Source organism: Penaeus monodon, chromosome 11 (assembly GCF_015228065.2).
Source record: "Penaeus monodon isolate SGIC_2016 chromosome 11, NSTDA_Pmon_1, whole genome shotgun sequence".
Classification (NCBI taxonomy): Eukaryota; Metazoa; Arthropoda; class Malacostraca; order Decapoda; family Penaeidae; genus Penaeus; species Penaeus monodon.
In genome coordinates, this window is record NC_051396.1 from 34,635,184 (window position 1) to 34,648,947 (window position 13,764).

A 13,764-nucleotide genomic window follows, 5' to 3' on the forward strand; every position below is an offset into this window, starting at 1 on the left:
GCGGCAGACAACCAAGAAGAATGATTCAGCAAATGGCATGTTCTCACACTATTTTTCAGTATTTAATTAAATTCTCTCATTATTAGAGATTTATGTTATTTCAACTGCAACGAATTTAGCACATTCATGATTTTATCTTTATCCTGAATATCAATCATATCATTTATTTCTCCTCTCGTAGCGCTTTTCCCCATCTTGACCTAACCGCACTTTCTCTTTCCCTTCCGGTCGGTTGGTATGTGGAAAGGGTCAAGAGATGACCCCTTATTTTTCCCGTGATTTGGTTGTTGTCGTTGACACCATGGGGATAACTGTAGCATCATTATATTGCTCATTGGTGACATGTTCTATCGGTGCTAGAACGGAGCTTGTAACGATATATATATAATGATATAACGATTTTATATACATTAACTATTTCAAGTATAGTGTTAAGATCTTCCCCATATCATAGTACACAGGGATGCCCGATATAACCCGGGGTTGCGTAAATCGCCTAATAGATCTACATTCCGACGTTCGAAGTTACTCATTTGAGCGGCAACTTTCGAGTCGGTGTGACCCACGGTTACCTCTATTATTAATGTAGGAGTAGTGTTTAATCTAGAATCATTATTCGCTTGTTAATCACGCCTTTCTCAGCCCCTAGCATGTTTTGGGTAAATCCCAAGAGATCGTGTGATTTGTCATAGATACCCGTAGGGAATGTCACTAGTGCCCATCACAGATACGCAAAAGAGAAGCAGAAGAGAGCAGGTTATTTATAGTTTTCCCTGCTCAGTTTGCTTCATTGTACGGCATTTTGGGTATAGGAACCCATTCATGAAGTCTGATATGCAAAGCTAGACATGGCTACCTCGGCAGTTCAGAATGCGAATATTTCTTTCATGTTACCGTACATACATTGTGTTCATATCATTAAATGATGAATTCAGTGTGATAGTTGAAATAATTTTGTATAAAAAGCATTGCTAATTTATCTCAGTATTGTTATATTAAACGTTACTCTTCGTGTTTGTGATTCATTGTCTGTGTGAGCTCACTCTCACTTTCATTCTCATTCACGCTCACTGTCGCTCAAACACACACACAAACACACACTAAACAAACACACAAAAACACACATACACACACACAACACGCACACACACACACTCATTCACTCATCCACGCAGAACAAAGGACACTGAAACCTTTTCATTAATAGAATTTGTTGCCGTCGTAGTTGCAGGCATAATGATGTAACTCTTTTGCCCGTGATTTTGTCAGTCATGACGAGTTACTCGTACAAGATGTACAATTTCTTGTTTTACATGAATTTCTTTTCTGTGTGACAACAACTAGTTCAAGTAAATCCTTGCGGATTGCCGTTGTTGTTTCCCTTATTTACTCTCTCATCTCTCAGGGACAGTTGGTAGTTCAAGCCAGGTTCATGCAGATTGCTACTGACGTCTCCCTCTCCTATTTTCTTCTTTATCTTTGTGAAAATAAAACACAAAACGAAAAAAAGAAGAAAATAAAGTAAAAACAAACATTAAAAACTGCAAATTTATATAAATAACCGGATAGTGCCACTTAAAACCTCCTCTTCTCTGTTGCCTTTCTTTTTCTCTTACTATCTGGCCCTTACGTGTATAATCTGGTTTACCGACGATAACCGACACGGCACCGATGGAGGACCCTGCTGCAGAAACGGTCACCTTAGGATGCTGTAGGAAGGACGTCACCGGAAGATCGCCAGAAACCTGTGGACCAGGAAGTTCGTCAGAGCAAATATTTAACCGACCCATGATGTAGTGGAAGGGCGCCGCCTGCTGGGATGCAACGAAGGACCAGGAACTCACCAGTACAGCTAACAGTCACCCCAAGATGCTGTGGAAGGGCGCCGCCTGCCTGGACGCCCGCAGATCAAGTCAAACTTCAGGAGCTCGTCAGCACAGGTATCAGCCGCCCTGAGATGCCGAAGAGGACGCTGCCTGCCCGGACGCCCGTAAATCCAGACGTAGATTACGAGGACGTGAGGACGAGAATACAGCTGAGAAGGAACTGGACGAGATATGTGTGTGTGTAATATATGTATATATGTAGTATATGAAGTATATGTATGTGTGTGTATGTGTATGTATACACACACACACACACACACACACACACACACACATGCATATATATGTATTCACACATGCATATATATATACAATTATATATACACACACACACTTATTTGTGTGTGTGTGTGTGTGGGCGCATACGCACGCACATACATACATACACACACACACACACACACACACACACTCACACACACACACACTATAAGAGTCTATGAATGCTTCTGGACAATGGTTGTGACTGATTGGCAGTGATAGTGGTTATAATGACTTGACTCTTCATTACAGATGAGTACAACACAGTAAGGGAACACACGAGACAATGTCGTATCCGGCCAGCCGAAGGCCGGACGCGGTGACGACCTGGTCACGTCGAGCGCTAAGCACGAACTGATTAAAACTGGGTCACCCTAGGGGCACAAGCAGTGAGCGTCCACCGAACACGTGGCTTGGAAGTGCAGCTGCAGAATTAGTGGGGCAGCTGCAAGAAATGTACTGTCTATTAATGACCCTCCATATTGCTCGGCCACCTACGAACGCCTCAAGGGTGACACAAGTTTGGCTGGTCCTGATTTGCTGGTCATCTCGGTCTTGTGTGTATTGTTCTTGGTGCATCTTCGTAGCTGCTTGTCACGGTCGTCCCCTTCCAAGTCCTTGGTATAATACATCCATCCTCGACAGGTCCTCCATGACTTCAGATTTGTCAAGACTTCCTCGTAGTGCACTCGTCCACATGTCTTCGCAGATCTTGTCAAGGTCCTTCTCGGCCGCATGCTCGTCCACACGTTCTCGTAATCTTCGTCTGGATCTCCGGGCGTCCGGGCAGGCGGCGTCCTCTACGGCATCTCAGGACGGCTGATACCTGCACTGGTGAGTTCCTGGAGTTTGATTGGATCTGTGGTCGTCCAGACAGAGGGCGCTGCTGGATCTACGGGTGTCCCGGCAGGCGGCGTCCTCTTCCACTACATCATGGGGCGGCTTAGTACCTGCTCTGATGAATATCCTTCCTACAGCATCCTAAGGTGACCGTTTCTGCAGCAGGGTCCTCCTTCGGTGCCGTGTCGGATATCGTCGGTCCGACTGCTATATGTAGTCGGGGAACCAGATTATGCTACTAGCCGGTTATTTGTATAAATTTGCAGTTTTTAATTATTGTTTTTACTTATTTTCGTCTTTTTTTTCGTTTTGTGTTTTACTTTCACAAAGACAAAGAAGAAAAATAGGAGAAAGAGACGTCAGGTGCGATCTGCATGGACCTGGCTTGAACTACCAACGTCTCTGATAGACATGAGTAGATAAGGGAAACGACAACAACAATCCGCAAGGATTTACTTGAACCAACTGTGTTACATAGAGAAGAAATTTATGCCATCATGTACTAGTCACTCACCACGACTGACAAAATCGTGGGCAAAAGAAATACATCATAGATCTTTACCCCTGCAACTACGACAACAACAAACCTTATTGATGAAAAGGTTTCAGTGTCTTTTGTTCTGCATGGATGAGTGTGTGTGTGTGTGTGTGTGTGTGTGTGTGTGTGTGTGTGTGTGTGTGTGTGTGTGTGTTTGACTGAGTGACAGTTAGCATGAATGAAAATGAAAGTGAGAGTGAGCCCACACAGAGAATGCATCACAAACATAAAGATTAACATTCAGTATAACAAAACTGTGATGAATTAGCAATGCTATTAATACAAAATTATTTCAACTACCACAAATGAATTCATTATCTAATGATATCCGACACATGTCAGACTTGCATGATAGACTTCATGCATGTCAGACTTTGTGTCATTGTATGCCAGACTTCATTGATGGGCAGTTCCTACACCCAAAATACTGTTGAATGAAGCGAACTGAGCCGGGAAAATCTATAAATAACCTGCTTTCTTCTGTGTATCTGTGATGGGCGCTAGTGACACGATCACAAGTTCGCTTGGGATTTAACCAAAACATGTGACTTCTAGAGGGTGAGAAAGGCGTGACTAATAAGCAAATAATGATTCTAGCTTAAACCCTAGTCCTACATTTATTTACGGATGTAACTGCGGGTCACACCGACTCGAAAGTTGCCGATCGAACGAATAACTTTGGTTTTACCTGTACTTAATATCATAACATTGAAATCTAGATCTATAAGGCGATTTACGCAACCCCGGATTATATCAGGCATCCCTGTGCACTATGATATGGGGAAGATGCTAATGCTATACTCAGAATAATAAATTTATATAAAATCACGTTACAAGCCTCGCTCTAGCGCCAATAGAATGTGTCACCATTGAGCAATGTAACAAATCTACGGTTCTTCCCATGGTGTCAACAACACCATGGGAAAAATGAGCGGTCATCTCTTGGCCCTTTTCACATCCCAACCGACCGGAAGGGAAAGAGAAAGTGTGGTCAGGTCAGGGCGAGGAGAGGAACGAGATGAAATGAAATGATGCCCATGATAACAATAGCCACTAACGCGTTAAATTGTTGTAGTTGAAACAATAAAAATCTCTAATGATGAGAGAAATTAATTGAATACTTAACTAGTGAACGATACTCATACTGTGATCACACAGTAATGCAATCTAAGATCAGAAGAATAATGTGAGAACGTGCCATTTGCTGTCACTTATCACCCAACAAAACTTGTGTGAGAATGACTGCACATATGGCTTAACACGTTTATGGGAGAAGAAGGGAAAGAAAAGAAATGAAGAGGCCCAAAATGTGTACTCATGTAGTTTTGAAGAAATGGTCAATCGTGGAAGCTTATACAAATTCCAGAGACTGTGTGTCCGTGTTACAAGCCAAAAGGAGGCAACGACCATGCTGCTACCAGTTTGTAAGTGTTGGTGAACAGTAGGGTGGTCAATGTACTTACGACTCTCAACACATGTAAAGGGGACAAACGCTATGTCTTAGGGTAAAAGCTGAGCTTGGACAACCGGGTCCGGCTAGCCGGCACTGAGGGTTCAGAGGCGGTGACGACCTGGTTACGTCGAGCGCTGGGCAGGAACTGATTAAAACTGGGTCATCTTCGGGCACAAGCAGTGAACGTGCACTGAACACGTGGCATGGAAGTGCAGCTGCAGGAATAGTGGGGCAGCTGCAGGAAATGTGGGGGGAGCGAGGTGGGCTCACCAGTTCCGTCTATTAATGGCCCTCCATACACACACACGCTCGCGCACACACACACATATATATATATATATATATATATATATATATATATATATATATATATATATAATATACATATGCATATGTGTGTGTGTGTTTGTGCGTGTGTTCGTGCGTGTGTATGTTTGTGCGTGTGTTCGTGCTTATGTGTGTGTGTGTGTGTGTGTGTGTGTGTGTGTGTGTATGCATGTGTGTGTGTGCGTGTGTGTGTGCGTGTGTGTGTAGATAAAGATATGTAGATATAGCTATATATACAGGCTGTGTGTATGCGTGTGCGTGTGTATGTGTGACTGAGTGTGTGACTGTGTGTGTGACTGTGTGTGTGTGTGTGTGTGTGTGTGTGTGTGTGTGTGTGTGTGTGTGTGCAGATAAAGATATGTAGATATATCTGTATGTACAGACTGAACACACACACACACACACACACACACACACACACACACACACACACACACACACACATATATATATATATATATATATATATATATATATATATATATATATATATGTGGGGGGGGGGGAAAGATATATACAAACTGCACACACACACACACACACACACACACACACACACACACATACAGACACACACACACACACACACACACACACACACGCACACGCACACGCACACACACACACACACACACACACATAAACACTGAGTAATGCCCTTCTGAAAGGTAAGGCAACCGCCCCTGGCGAGGATGGCATCACTTACAGCGTCCTTCCCCTCATTGCTCAGGTACCAGCCAACCCACTTTTAAACCTGTATAGACTCAGCCTATCACAAGGAATCATCCCAAGCTCCTGGACTAAAAGCTTAATCATTCCTAAACCTAAACCCAATACTGATAAATACAGACCCAAATGTATCTGTCAAATCGCTCGGGTCAGGTTCTCTTCAGGGGCATTAAGAGTACTCATACACCTCTGGGAGGTGCACTAAGTCCCATGCTATTTAATATCCTAATGCATAGATAACTAGGCGATGACAATGTGGGTAATGACTCCATTATTTACTAAGCCGATGATATTTCCATTAAATCCCCATCTGAGGAGAGAATGCAAGAGATTCTAGATATACTTTCAGCAAGGGCTATTGAGTGTGGCTTGATAATCTTGACTAAAAAAACAAGGCTCTTAACCCAAAGACAATCCCTCTGCCAATGTTTCATATAAATGACATTGAGCTAGGCTTTGCCACAGTCCAAATACCTCAGGGTGATTGTCAATGATGCAGAGTTCATCAGAAACTGAAGAAAAGGCTGTGGGAGCGGCTGAAGCCATTTAGGAAACTTGTTGGCAAAGACCATGGTATTAATATCAATATTGCAAGACTATTTTACTTGTCATACGAATAGTCACTCATAGATTATCATGCATTGCACCTAGTATTGTTGAAGGAATCAGAGTTGACTAGTTTAGAAAATGTACAAAATGAAGCCATGAGAATCATTCATGGTGCCCCTAGAACAAGGATTGTGAATATCAGAACAGAACTTAATTTACATTCTGTTTACGAAAGAATATTCTACATAAATACCACATTTAGTGTCAGATCAATTAGAAAACTCCTCCATTGTACAGAGTTCCAAAGACAACTAAAACACAGAATAGAGGAGCTAATTTTGAATTACAACACCGATTTATTCTCAAATCCATGGGTACAAGTAACATGTAAACACTTAGCTCAGCTGAACATACCCATAACTAAGACCCTGCATGGACCTTCTGTACCACCGTGGAAAATCTCGGACCTTAGTGTATATTATACGACTGCCTCAAAAAAAAGACAGTGTCCCCCCCCTGCTATGCTTAAGCAGTATGCACTTGCAATTATAAATGAGCATCTTGAAACTCTGTCCAATGCATATGAATGCTACACTGAAGAATCCTTGCAGTCTGGGAGCAGAGCAGGATGCGCTTTTGTTGTATATAAAAACAATACTTTGCAGCACCAGGATTATAGGAGAGTTCATGACTGGGCTAGCACTACGTTGGCAGGAATACCCATGGCCACCGAATTTCTATTGAATCAAGGCTCAGTGGTAATTTTCTGCAATTCACAGAGTGCTCTCCTGCACTCTAGACAAAGGTGCAGGATATATCGCAAATGACATCAGGATAAACGTGTATCGTGCAAAAGAACGAGGCCATATATACGTTTTGATATACGCATGTTGGAATCCCTAGGTGTAATCATGCTGATAGCCTAGCAAAGTCAGCATGTGACAAGCAAGGTGTGGATATAGATCTTGGGGTACCTCTCTCTAGGATTTTATACAGCATCAAAGCTTCCTTCAAAGAGGACTTGACTGAGTTGATTAATTCTCAATGCCCTGAAAGCTGTAGCATAAAGCACTATGACCTGTTTAGGCAAGATTCATTCAACCATGATTTATATAAAACAAAAACAATACAGTGTGATATTGTGACCGCAAGAATCAGGCTTGGTTATAGATAGTATTGGCAGGTCAGTACAGTATAAGCGAACATTTGTACATTATATCTCAGATTGCCATGTGTTACAGCCTTCCAGACCACTTAGCATGAGGTACGGAGAACTATGTTTCATATCATCTAATGTCTTAGAAAATATACTTATGTTGTATCCTAAATTTGGAATGTAGTATCACATGACTGAATATCAAAAATGTAGCAATGCCTTTCCACGCCCAAGCTGTACGCCGGCATGGCAGATGAGTAGATATATGTCTGTATAATTGTCCCTTTCCTTTAACGATATAGTACTTATTATAATAATGTTATAGCCTAAACTTCATATATAATACTACTAAATAATATTATGACCATGCATCAAGTATACCACAGAATGCCCATTCCTGTGCGGTTAGCCAGGGTGGTAAATATAGGGCCAAACTAAACTAAAACTGCAATCACTCAATTAGTGTTTCAATAAGTTTGAGTAATAATGCCACGGATATTGAAATATCATCATCAAGGGACTAACGCCGACGGGGGCGCATGGCCGTATCCACCCTTCGCTTCCAGCCACGAGGATCCCTCGAGGTGAGTCTCCAGGCAGGCCATGGCCCATCTCTAATTCTTCGCGACAGGTCTCGTCGAGCTGCCCAAGCCATGATCTCCTGGGTCGTCCCACAGGTCTCCTCCTCCCAGGGTTGTCTCACAGAGAGACAACCTGATGGGCAGGGTCGTCCACAGGGAGACGAGCTAGGTGGCCATATAGCCTGAGTTGGCAATCCTGGATTATGCAAGTAACAGGTCCCATGCCAGTCTCACAGTGTAACCGCCGGTTGGACACGTTGGACACCCCATGATCCGGCGAAGGGACTTGTTACAAAAGATGAGACTCCAAGACGCTGGTTTCGCTTCCATAGAGCAAAACTGGAAGTATCAAGGCCTTGAAGACATGTAGCTTGGTCCTTCTGCATAGGTACTGACATCTCCAAACGCTCTTGTTCATCGAGTTCATGGCTCCTGTTGCCAGACCAATCCGTCTACTGACTTCTTGGTCTGACAGCCCAGAGATATGGACTACACTACCAAGGTATGTGAAACTTTCTGTAACTTTCTGTAACGTCCTCGCCGCAAGCATGGATCGACTGAACAGGCTCCCCTAACAGGGCCCCCAAAGTCCTGAATCTTGGTCTTGGTCCAGGAGACCTCTAGGCCTAGGGGCTTCGCCTCATTGCAAAATGCATCAAGAGCCGCCACAAGTGACTCCAAGGACTCAAATAGGATGGCAACATTGTCAGCAAAGTCAAGGTCTGAGACCTTGATATTGTCTAGTGTTGCTCCACACTGAATTTGGCTAGTAGCTCTGCCCATTATCCAGTCCATACAGGTGTTGAAAAGTGTTGGTGCAAGGACACAGCCTTGCCTCACCCCTGAATTAATAGAGAAAAAGTTCGACATACCCCCACCACACTTTACAGCACTTTCAGTACTGGTATAAAGGCTTGCTATTAGGCCAATAATCTGTGTCGGAATTCCCCCGAGTCTCAAGATCTCCCATAGCGATTCCCGATGTACCGAGTCAAACGCCTTCTTGAGGTCGATGTAGGTTGCAAGCAACCCACGACCAAACTCACGAGGATGTTCCACAATTACTCGAAGCGCTAATATACGGTCTATCGTGGACTTGCCCGGTGTAAATCCAGACTGCTCCGGTCTCTGATGCCTCAGTAGGTGGTTGCGGATCCGGTAGGGAAAGTAATCATGCACCATGTGGACCATGGAAAGATTCTTTCAATACAAAGAGAAGGTTGGATTATTTCCCAACATTAATTGTTAGACAAAAAATGGCATACTAATAAAAGAAATCTGCAGTCTGGTGATATTGCGTTGATACAAGATGGTAATACAGTTAAAGGAGAGTGGAAAATGGGACAAGTTGTAACAGTAGAAAAAGGAAGAGATGGTAAAGTTCGGGATGTGAGTGTTAGGTACAAAGTGCAGAAACCAGGTACAAAGAGTACAAAGGCCAGTCTGATACTATTATTAGATGATCAGTCCACAAGTTAGTTGTATTATTACGTGTAGAAGAACAATGATTGTGTAGGGAGTGTATCATTAGTTTGTACAAATTAATAATATTCTATTCTTTTCTGTTATTTTATCACGCATGTCCGAGTTCTATTTTTTTTTTTTTTTTTTGCTGAGCATGATAGGAAATTTTGGTAGCGCATGGGAATCTTAAATTGTAATCATATATTCAGATGGTATATTTTGAAACTGTATCATATTTCTTGTCTTTTTGATGTTTGGAATTGTTGATAAGCATCTAGAATAGCAGACTGCAGATTATTAAAGGAGTTCATCTATTTTAAGTAGAGAAACAAGATAATACTTCACGCTGACCAGATGAGGCAATGTTGTAAGTTTAATTTTCCTTCGTAATTTAAGTTAATATTTTGAAACATTTTATTTCTTGGAAAATCATATGACTGATATTATTTACTATGTAATTTGATATTGTATGAGGATGTATAATTGATATCAAGGTTTAATATCGATATATTATATATGTAATTTTGTCAAATATTATTAAAGGTCGAAATAAATAATTATGACAAGCCAAGTGTTTTTCTGGTGACCCGTGGAACAATTATCATCATTATTATCATTATTATTGTAATTATTGCCGCAATATTTTTTTTCCTGTGACTATACTAATAATAAAAGTAATAATAATAGAAACAACAATAATGATAATAACAATAACAACAATCGAAACATAATTTTTATCATTATTATCATTATTATTGCAATTATTGCAGTTATAATATAATTTTTTACTATTGTACTAACAATAACATCAGCTATAATAATAACAATAATAACGATATTATAGTAATTATTTATATTATGATATAAATAATTACTGTACTAATAATAAAAACAATAATGATGATAATAGCAATAATGATAATAATAACAATATTATAATAATAATAGTTATTATTATTATTTTTATTATCATTATTATTGTTATTATTACAGTTATAATATATATTTTTTGTAATGTTACTACTAATAATAGTAATAAAAAAAATGATAATAATAATAGTAACAGTAATAATAATAATAATAGTAACAGTAATAATAATAATAATAATAATAATAATAATAATAATAATAATAATAATAATAATAAAATTCTATTAAAATTCTCATTATTCTCATTTTTATCATCATGATTATCATGATTAATACAGTTATAATAATTATTATCATTATTGACCTAGTAGTTACCAAAATCATTATTGAAATGGAAGAATGGAATTTATTCTCAAAAGGCTATATTTCGCAAGATTTTGCCGCGTTTTCGACTTTTGGGAATTTTTTTCTTTTTCCTTTTTTATTATAAATGGACAATATTACTGTTATTATCATCATTATTATCATCATTATCATCATTACCATCATTATCATCATAATTATCATCATTATCATCATTACTAGAATCATTATTATCAATATTGCAATTATTATCATCATTACCATCATTATTATCATCATTAGCATCATCATTATTGTAATTTATATATATATATATATATATATATATATATATATATATATATATATATATATATATATTGTGAGTATACTAATGATAAAAGTAATAATAATAAAAACAATAATAATAATAACAATAACAACAATCGAAACATAGTTTTTATCATTATTATTGCAATTATTGCAGTTATTATATATTTTTTGCTATTGTACTACCAATAACAGCAGCAATAATAATAATAACAATAATAATAAAATAATAACGAATTTATAGTAATTATTTATATCATTATCTTAAATATTATCGTTATCATTGTAATTATTACAGTTATAAAACATTTTTTGCAATTATACTAACAATAAAAATAATAATGATAATAATAACAATAGCGATAATAATAATAATATAATAATGATAATAATAATTATTATTATCTTTATTACCATTATTATTGTTATCAGTATCATCATTATCATCGTTACTAGCATCATTATCATCATTAATGCAATTATCATCATCATTATCATCATTATTATTGTTATTATTGCCGCCATATTTTTTTGTGTGACTATACTAATAATAAAAGTAATAATAACAATAGAAATAATAATAATAACAATAACAACATTCGAAACATAATTTTTATCATTATTATCATTATTATTGCAATTATTGCATTAATGATATATATTTTTTGCTATTGTACTAACAATAACAGCAGCGATAATAATAATAACAATAATAACGATTTTATAGCAATTGTTTTGATTATTATCGTTATTATTGTAATTATTACAGTAATAAAAGTTTTTTTTTCAATTATACTACTAATAAAAATAATAATGATGATAATAATAACAATAATGATAATAATAACGATATCATAATAATAATTATTATTATTATCTTTATTATCATTATTATACTTATTATTACAGTCATAATAGTAGTTTTGTAATAATAAAAATTTTAATAGTAATAATAATAATAATAATAATAGTAGTAACAATAATAACAATAATAATAATAATAATAATAATAATAATAATAATAATGATAATATAATTCTGTTAAAATCCTCTTTATTCTCATTATTATCATCATGACTGTCAGGATTAATAAAATTATGATAATTATTATCATTATTACCCTAATAGTTACCAAAATCATTACTGAAATGGAAAAAATGTCATTATGGAATATATTCTCAAAAGGCTATATTTCGCAAGATTTTCCCGTTTTTTAGACTTTTGGGATTTTTTTTTCTTTTTCCTTTTTTATCATAAATGGACAATATTACTGTTATTATCATCATTATCATCATCATCATTACCATCATTATCATCATCATTATTATCATCATTACTAGCATCATTATCATCATTACTAGCATCATTATCATCATTATTGCATTTATTATCATCATTATTATCATTATTATTGTAATTATTGCCGCCCTATATATTTCTTTGTGACTATACTAATTATAAAATTAATAATAATAATAGAAACAATAATAATAGTAACAATAACAACAATCGAAACATCATTTTTATCATTATTATCATTATTGTTGCAATTATTGCAGTTATAATATAATTTTTTCCTATTGTACTAACAATAACAATAATAATAAAAATAATAACGATTTTGTAGTAATTATTTATATCATTATTTTAATTATTTTCGTTATTATTGTAATTATTACAGTTATAATACGTTTTTTTGCAATTATACTACTAATAAAAATATTATCATCATTAATGATGATGATAATAACAATAATGATAATAATAATATTATAATAACAATAATTATTATTATTGTTACGCCGACCGCCTCGTCTCTCTGCCACCAACACAAGGCAGGCTAGGCAGACAGCGTGTTATCCACAGGGTCGTGAACACTGAACAGCTCCAAGAGGCACCGAGCACCACAGCTTCCCAGAACACCACGAGGGGAAACGCCAAGTGGCGAGGCAGGGCACGAAATAAACACAAAATGACAGTCTTTCCTTTATTTACACAAGTTATTTACCCGTACACTTTTCTATAGGCACAATACAGGGGAAAACACTGCACATACAGCTTATAACAGGGCAACACAAAGTTTATCAGGTCACAAGGGCACACACGAGGTCTTCACAGGAGCAGCACCCAACTCTGTCTCCCTCTTGGCTTGTTCCTCCGCTCCGCTCACAGCCAGTTGCGTCATGTTTGCCCAGGTCCCTTCATGTTAACACATGCCCAGGTCATCCTTTTCATGTTAACACATGTTTCGCACAGAGACAAAGACCCACTGGCGTAGCATTATTATCTTTATTACCGTTGTTATTGTTATTATTACAGTTATAATAGTTTTTTTTTTTTGTAATACTACTACTACTACTAATAATAACAATAATAATAATAATAATAATGATAATAATAATAACAATAACAATAACAATAACAATAATAATAATAAT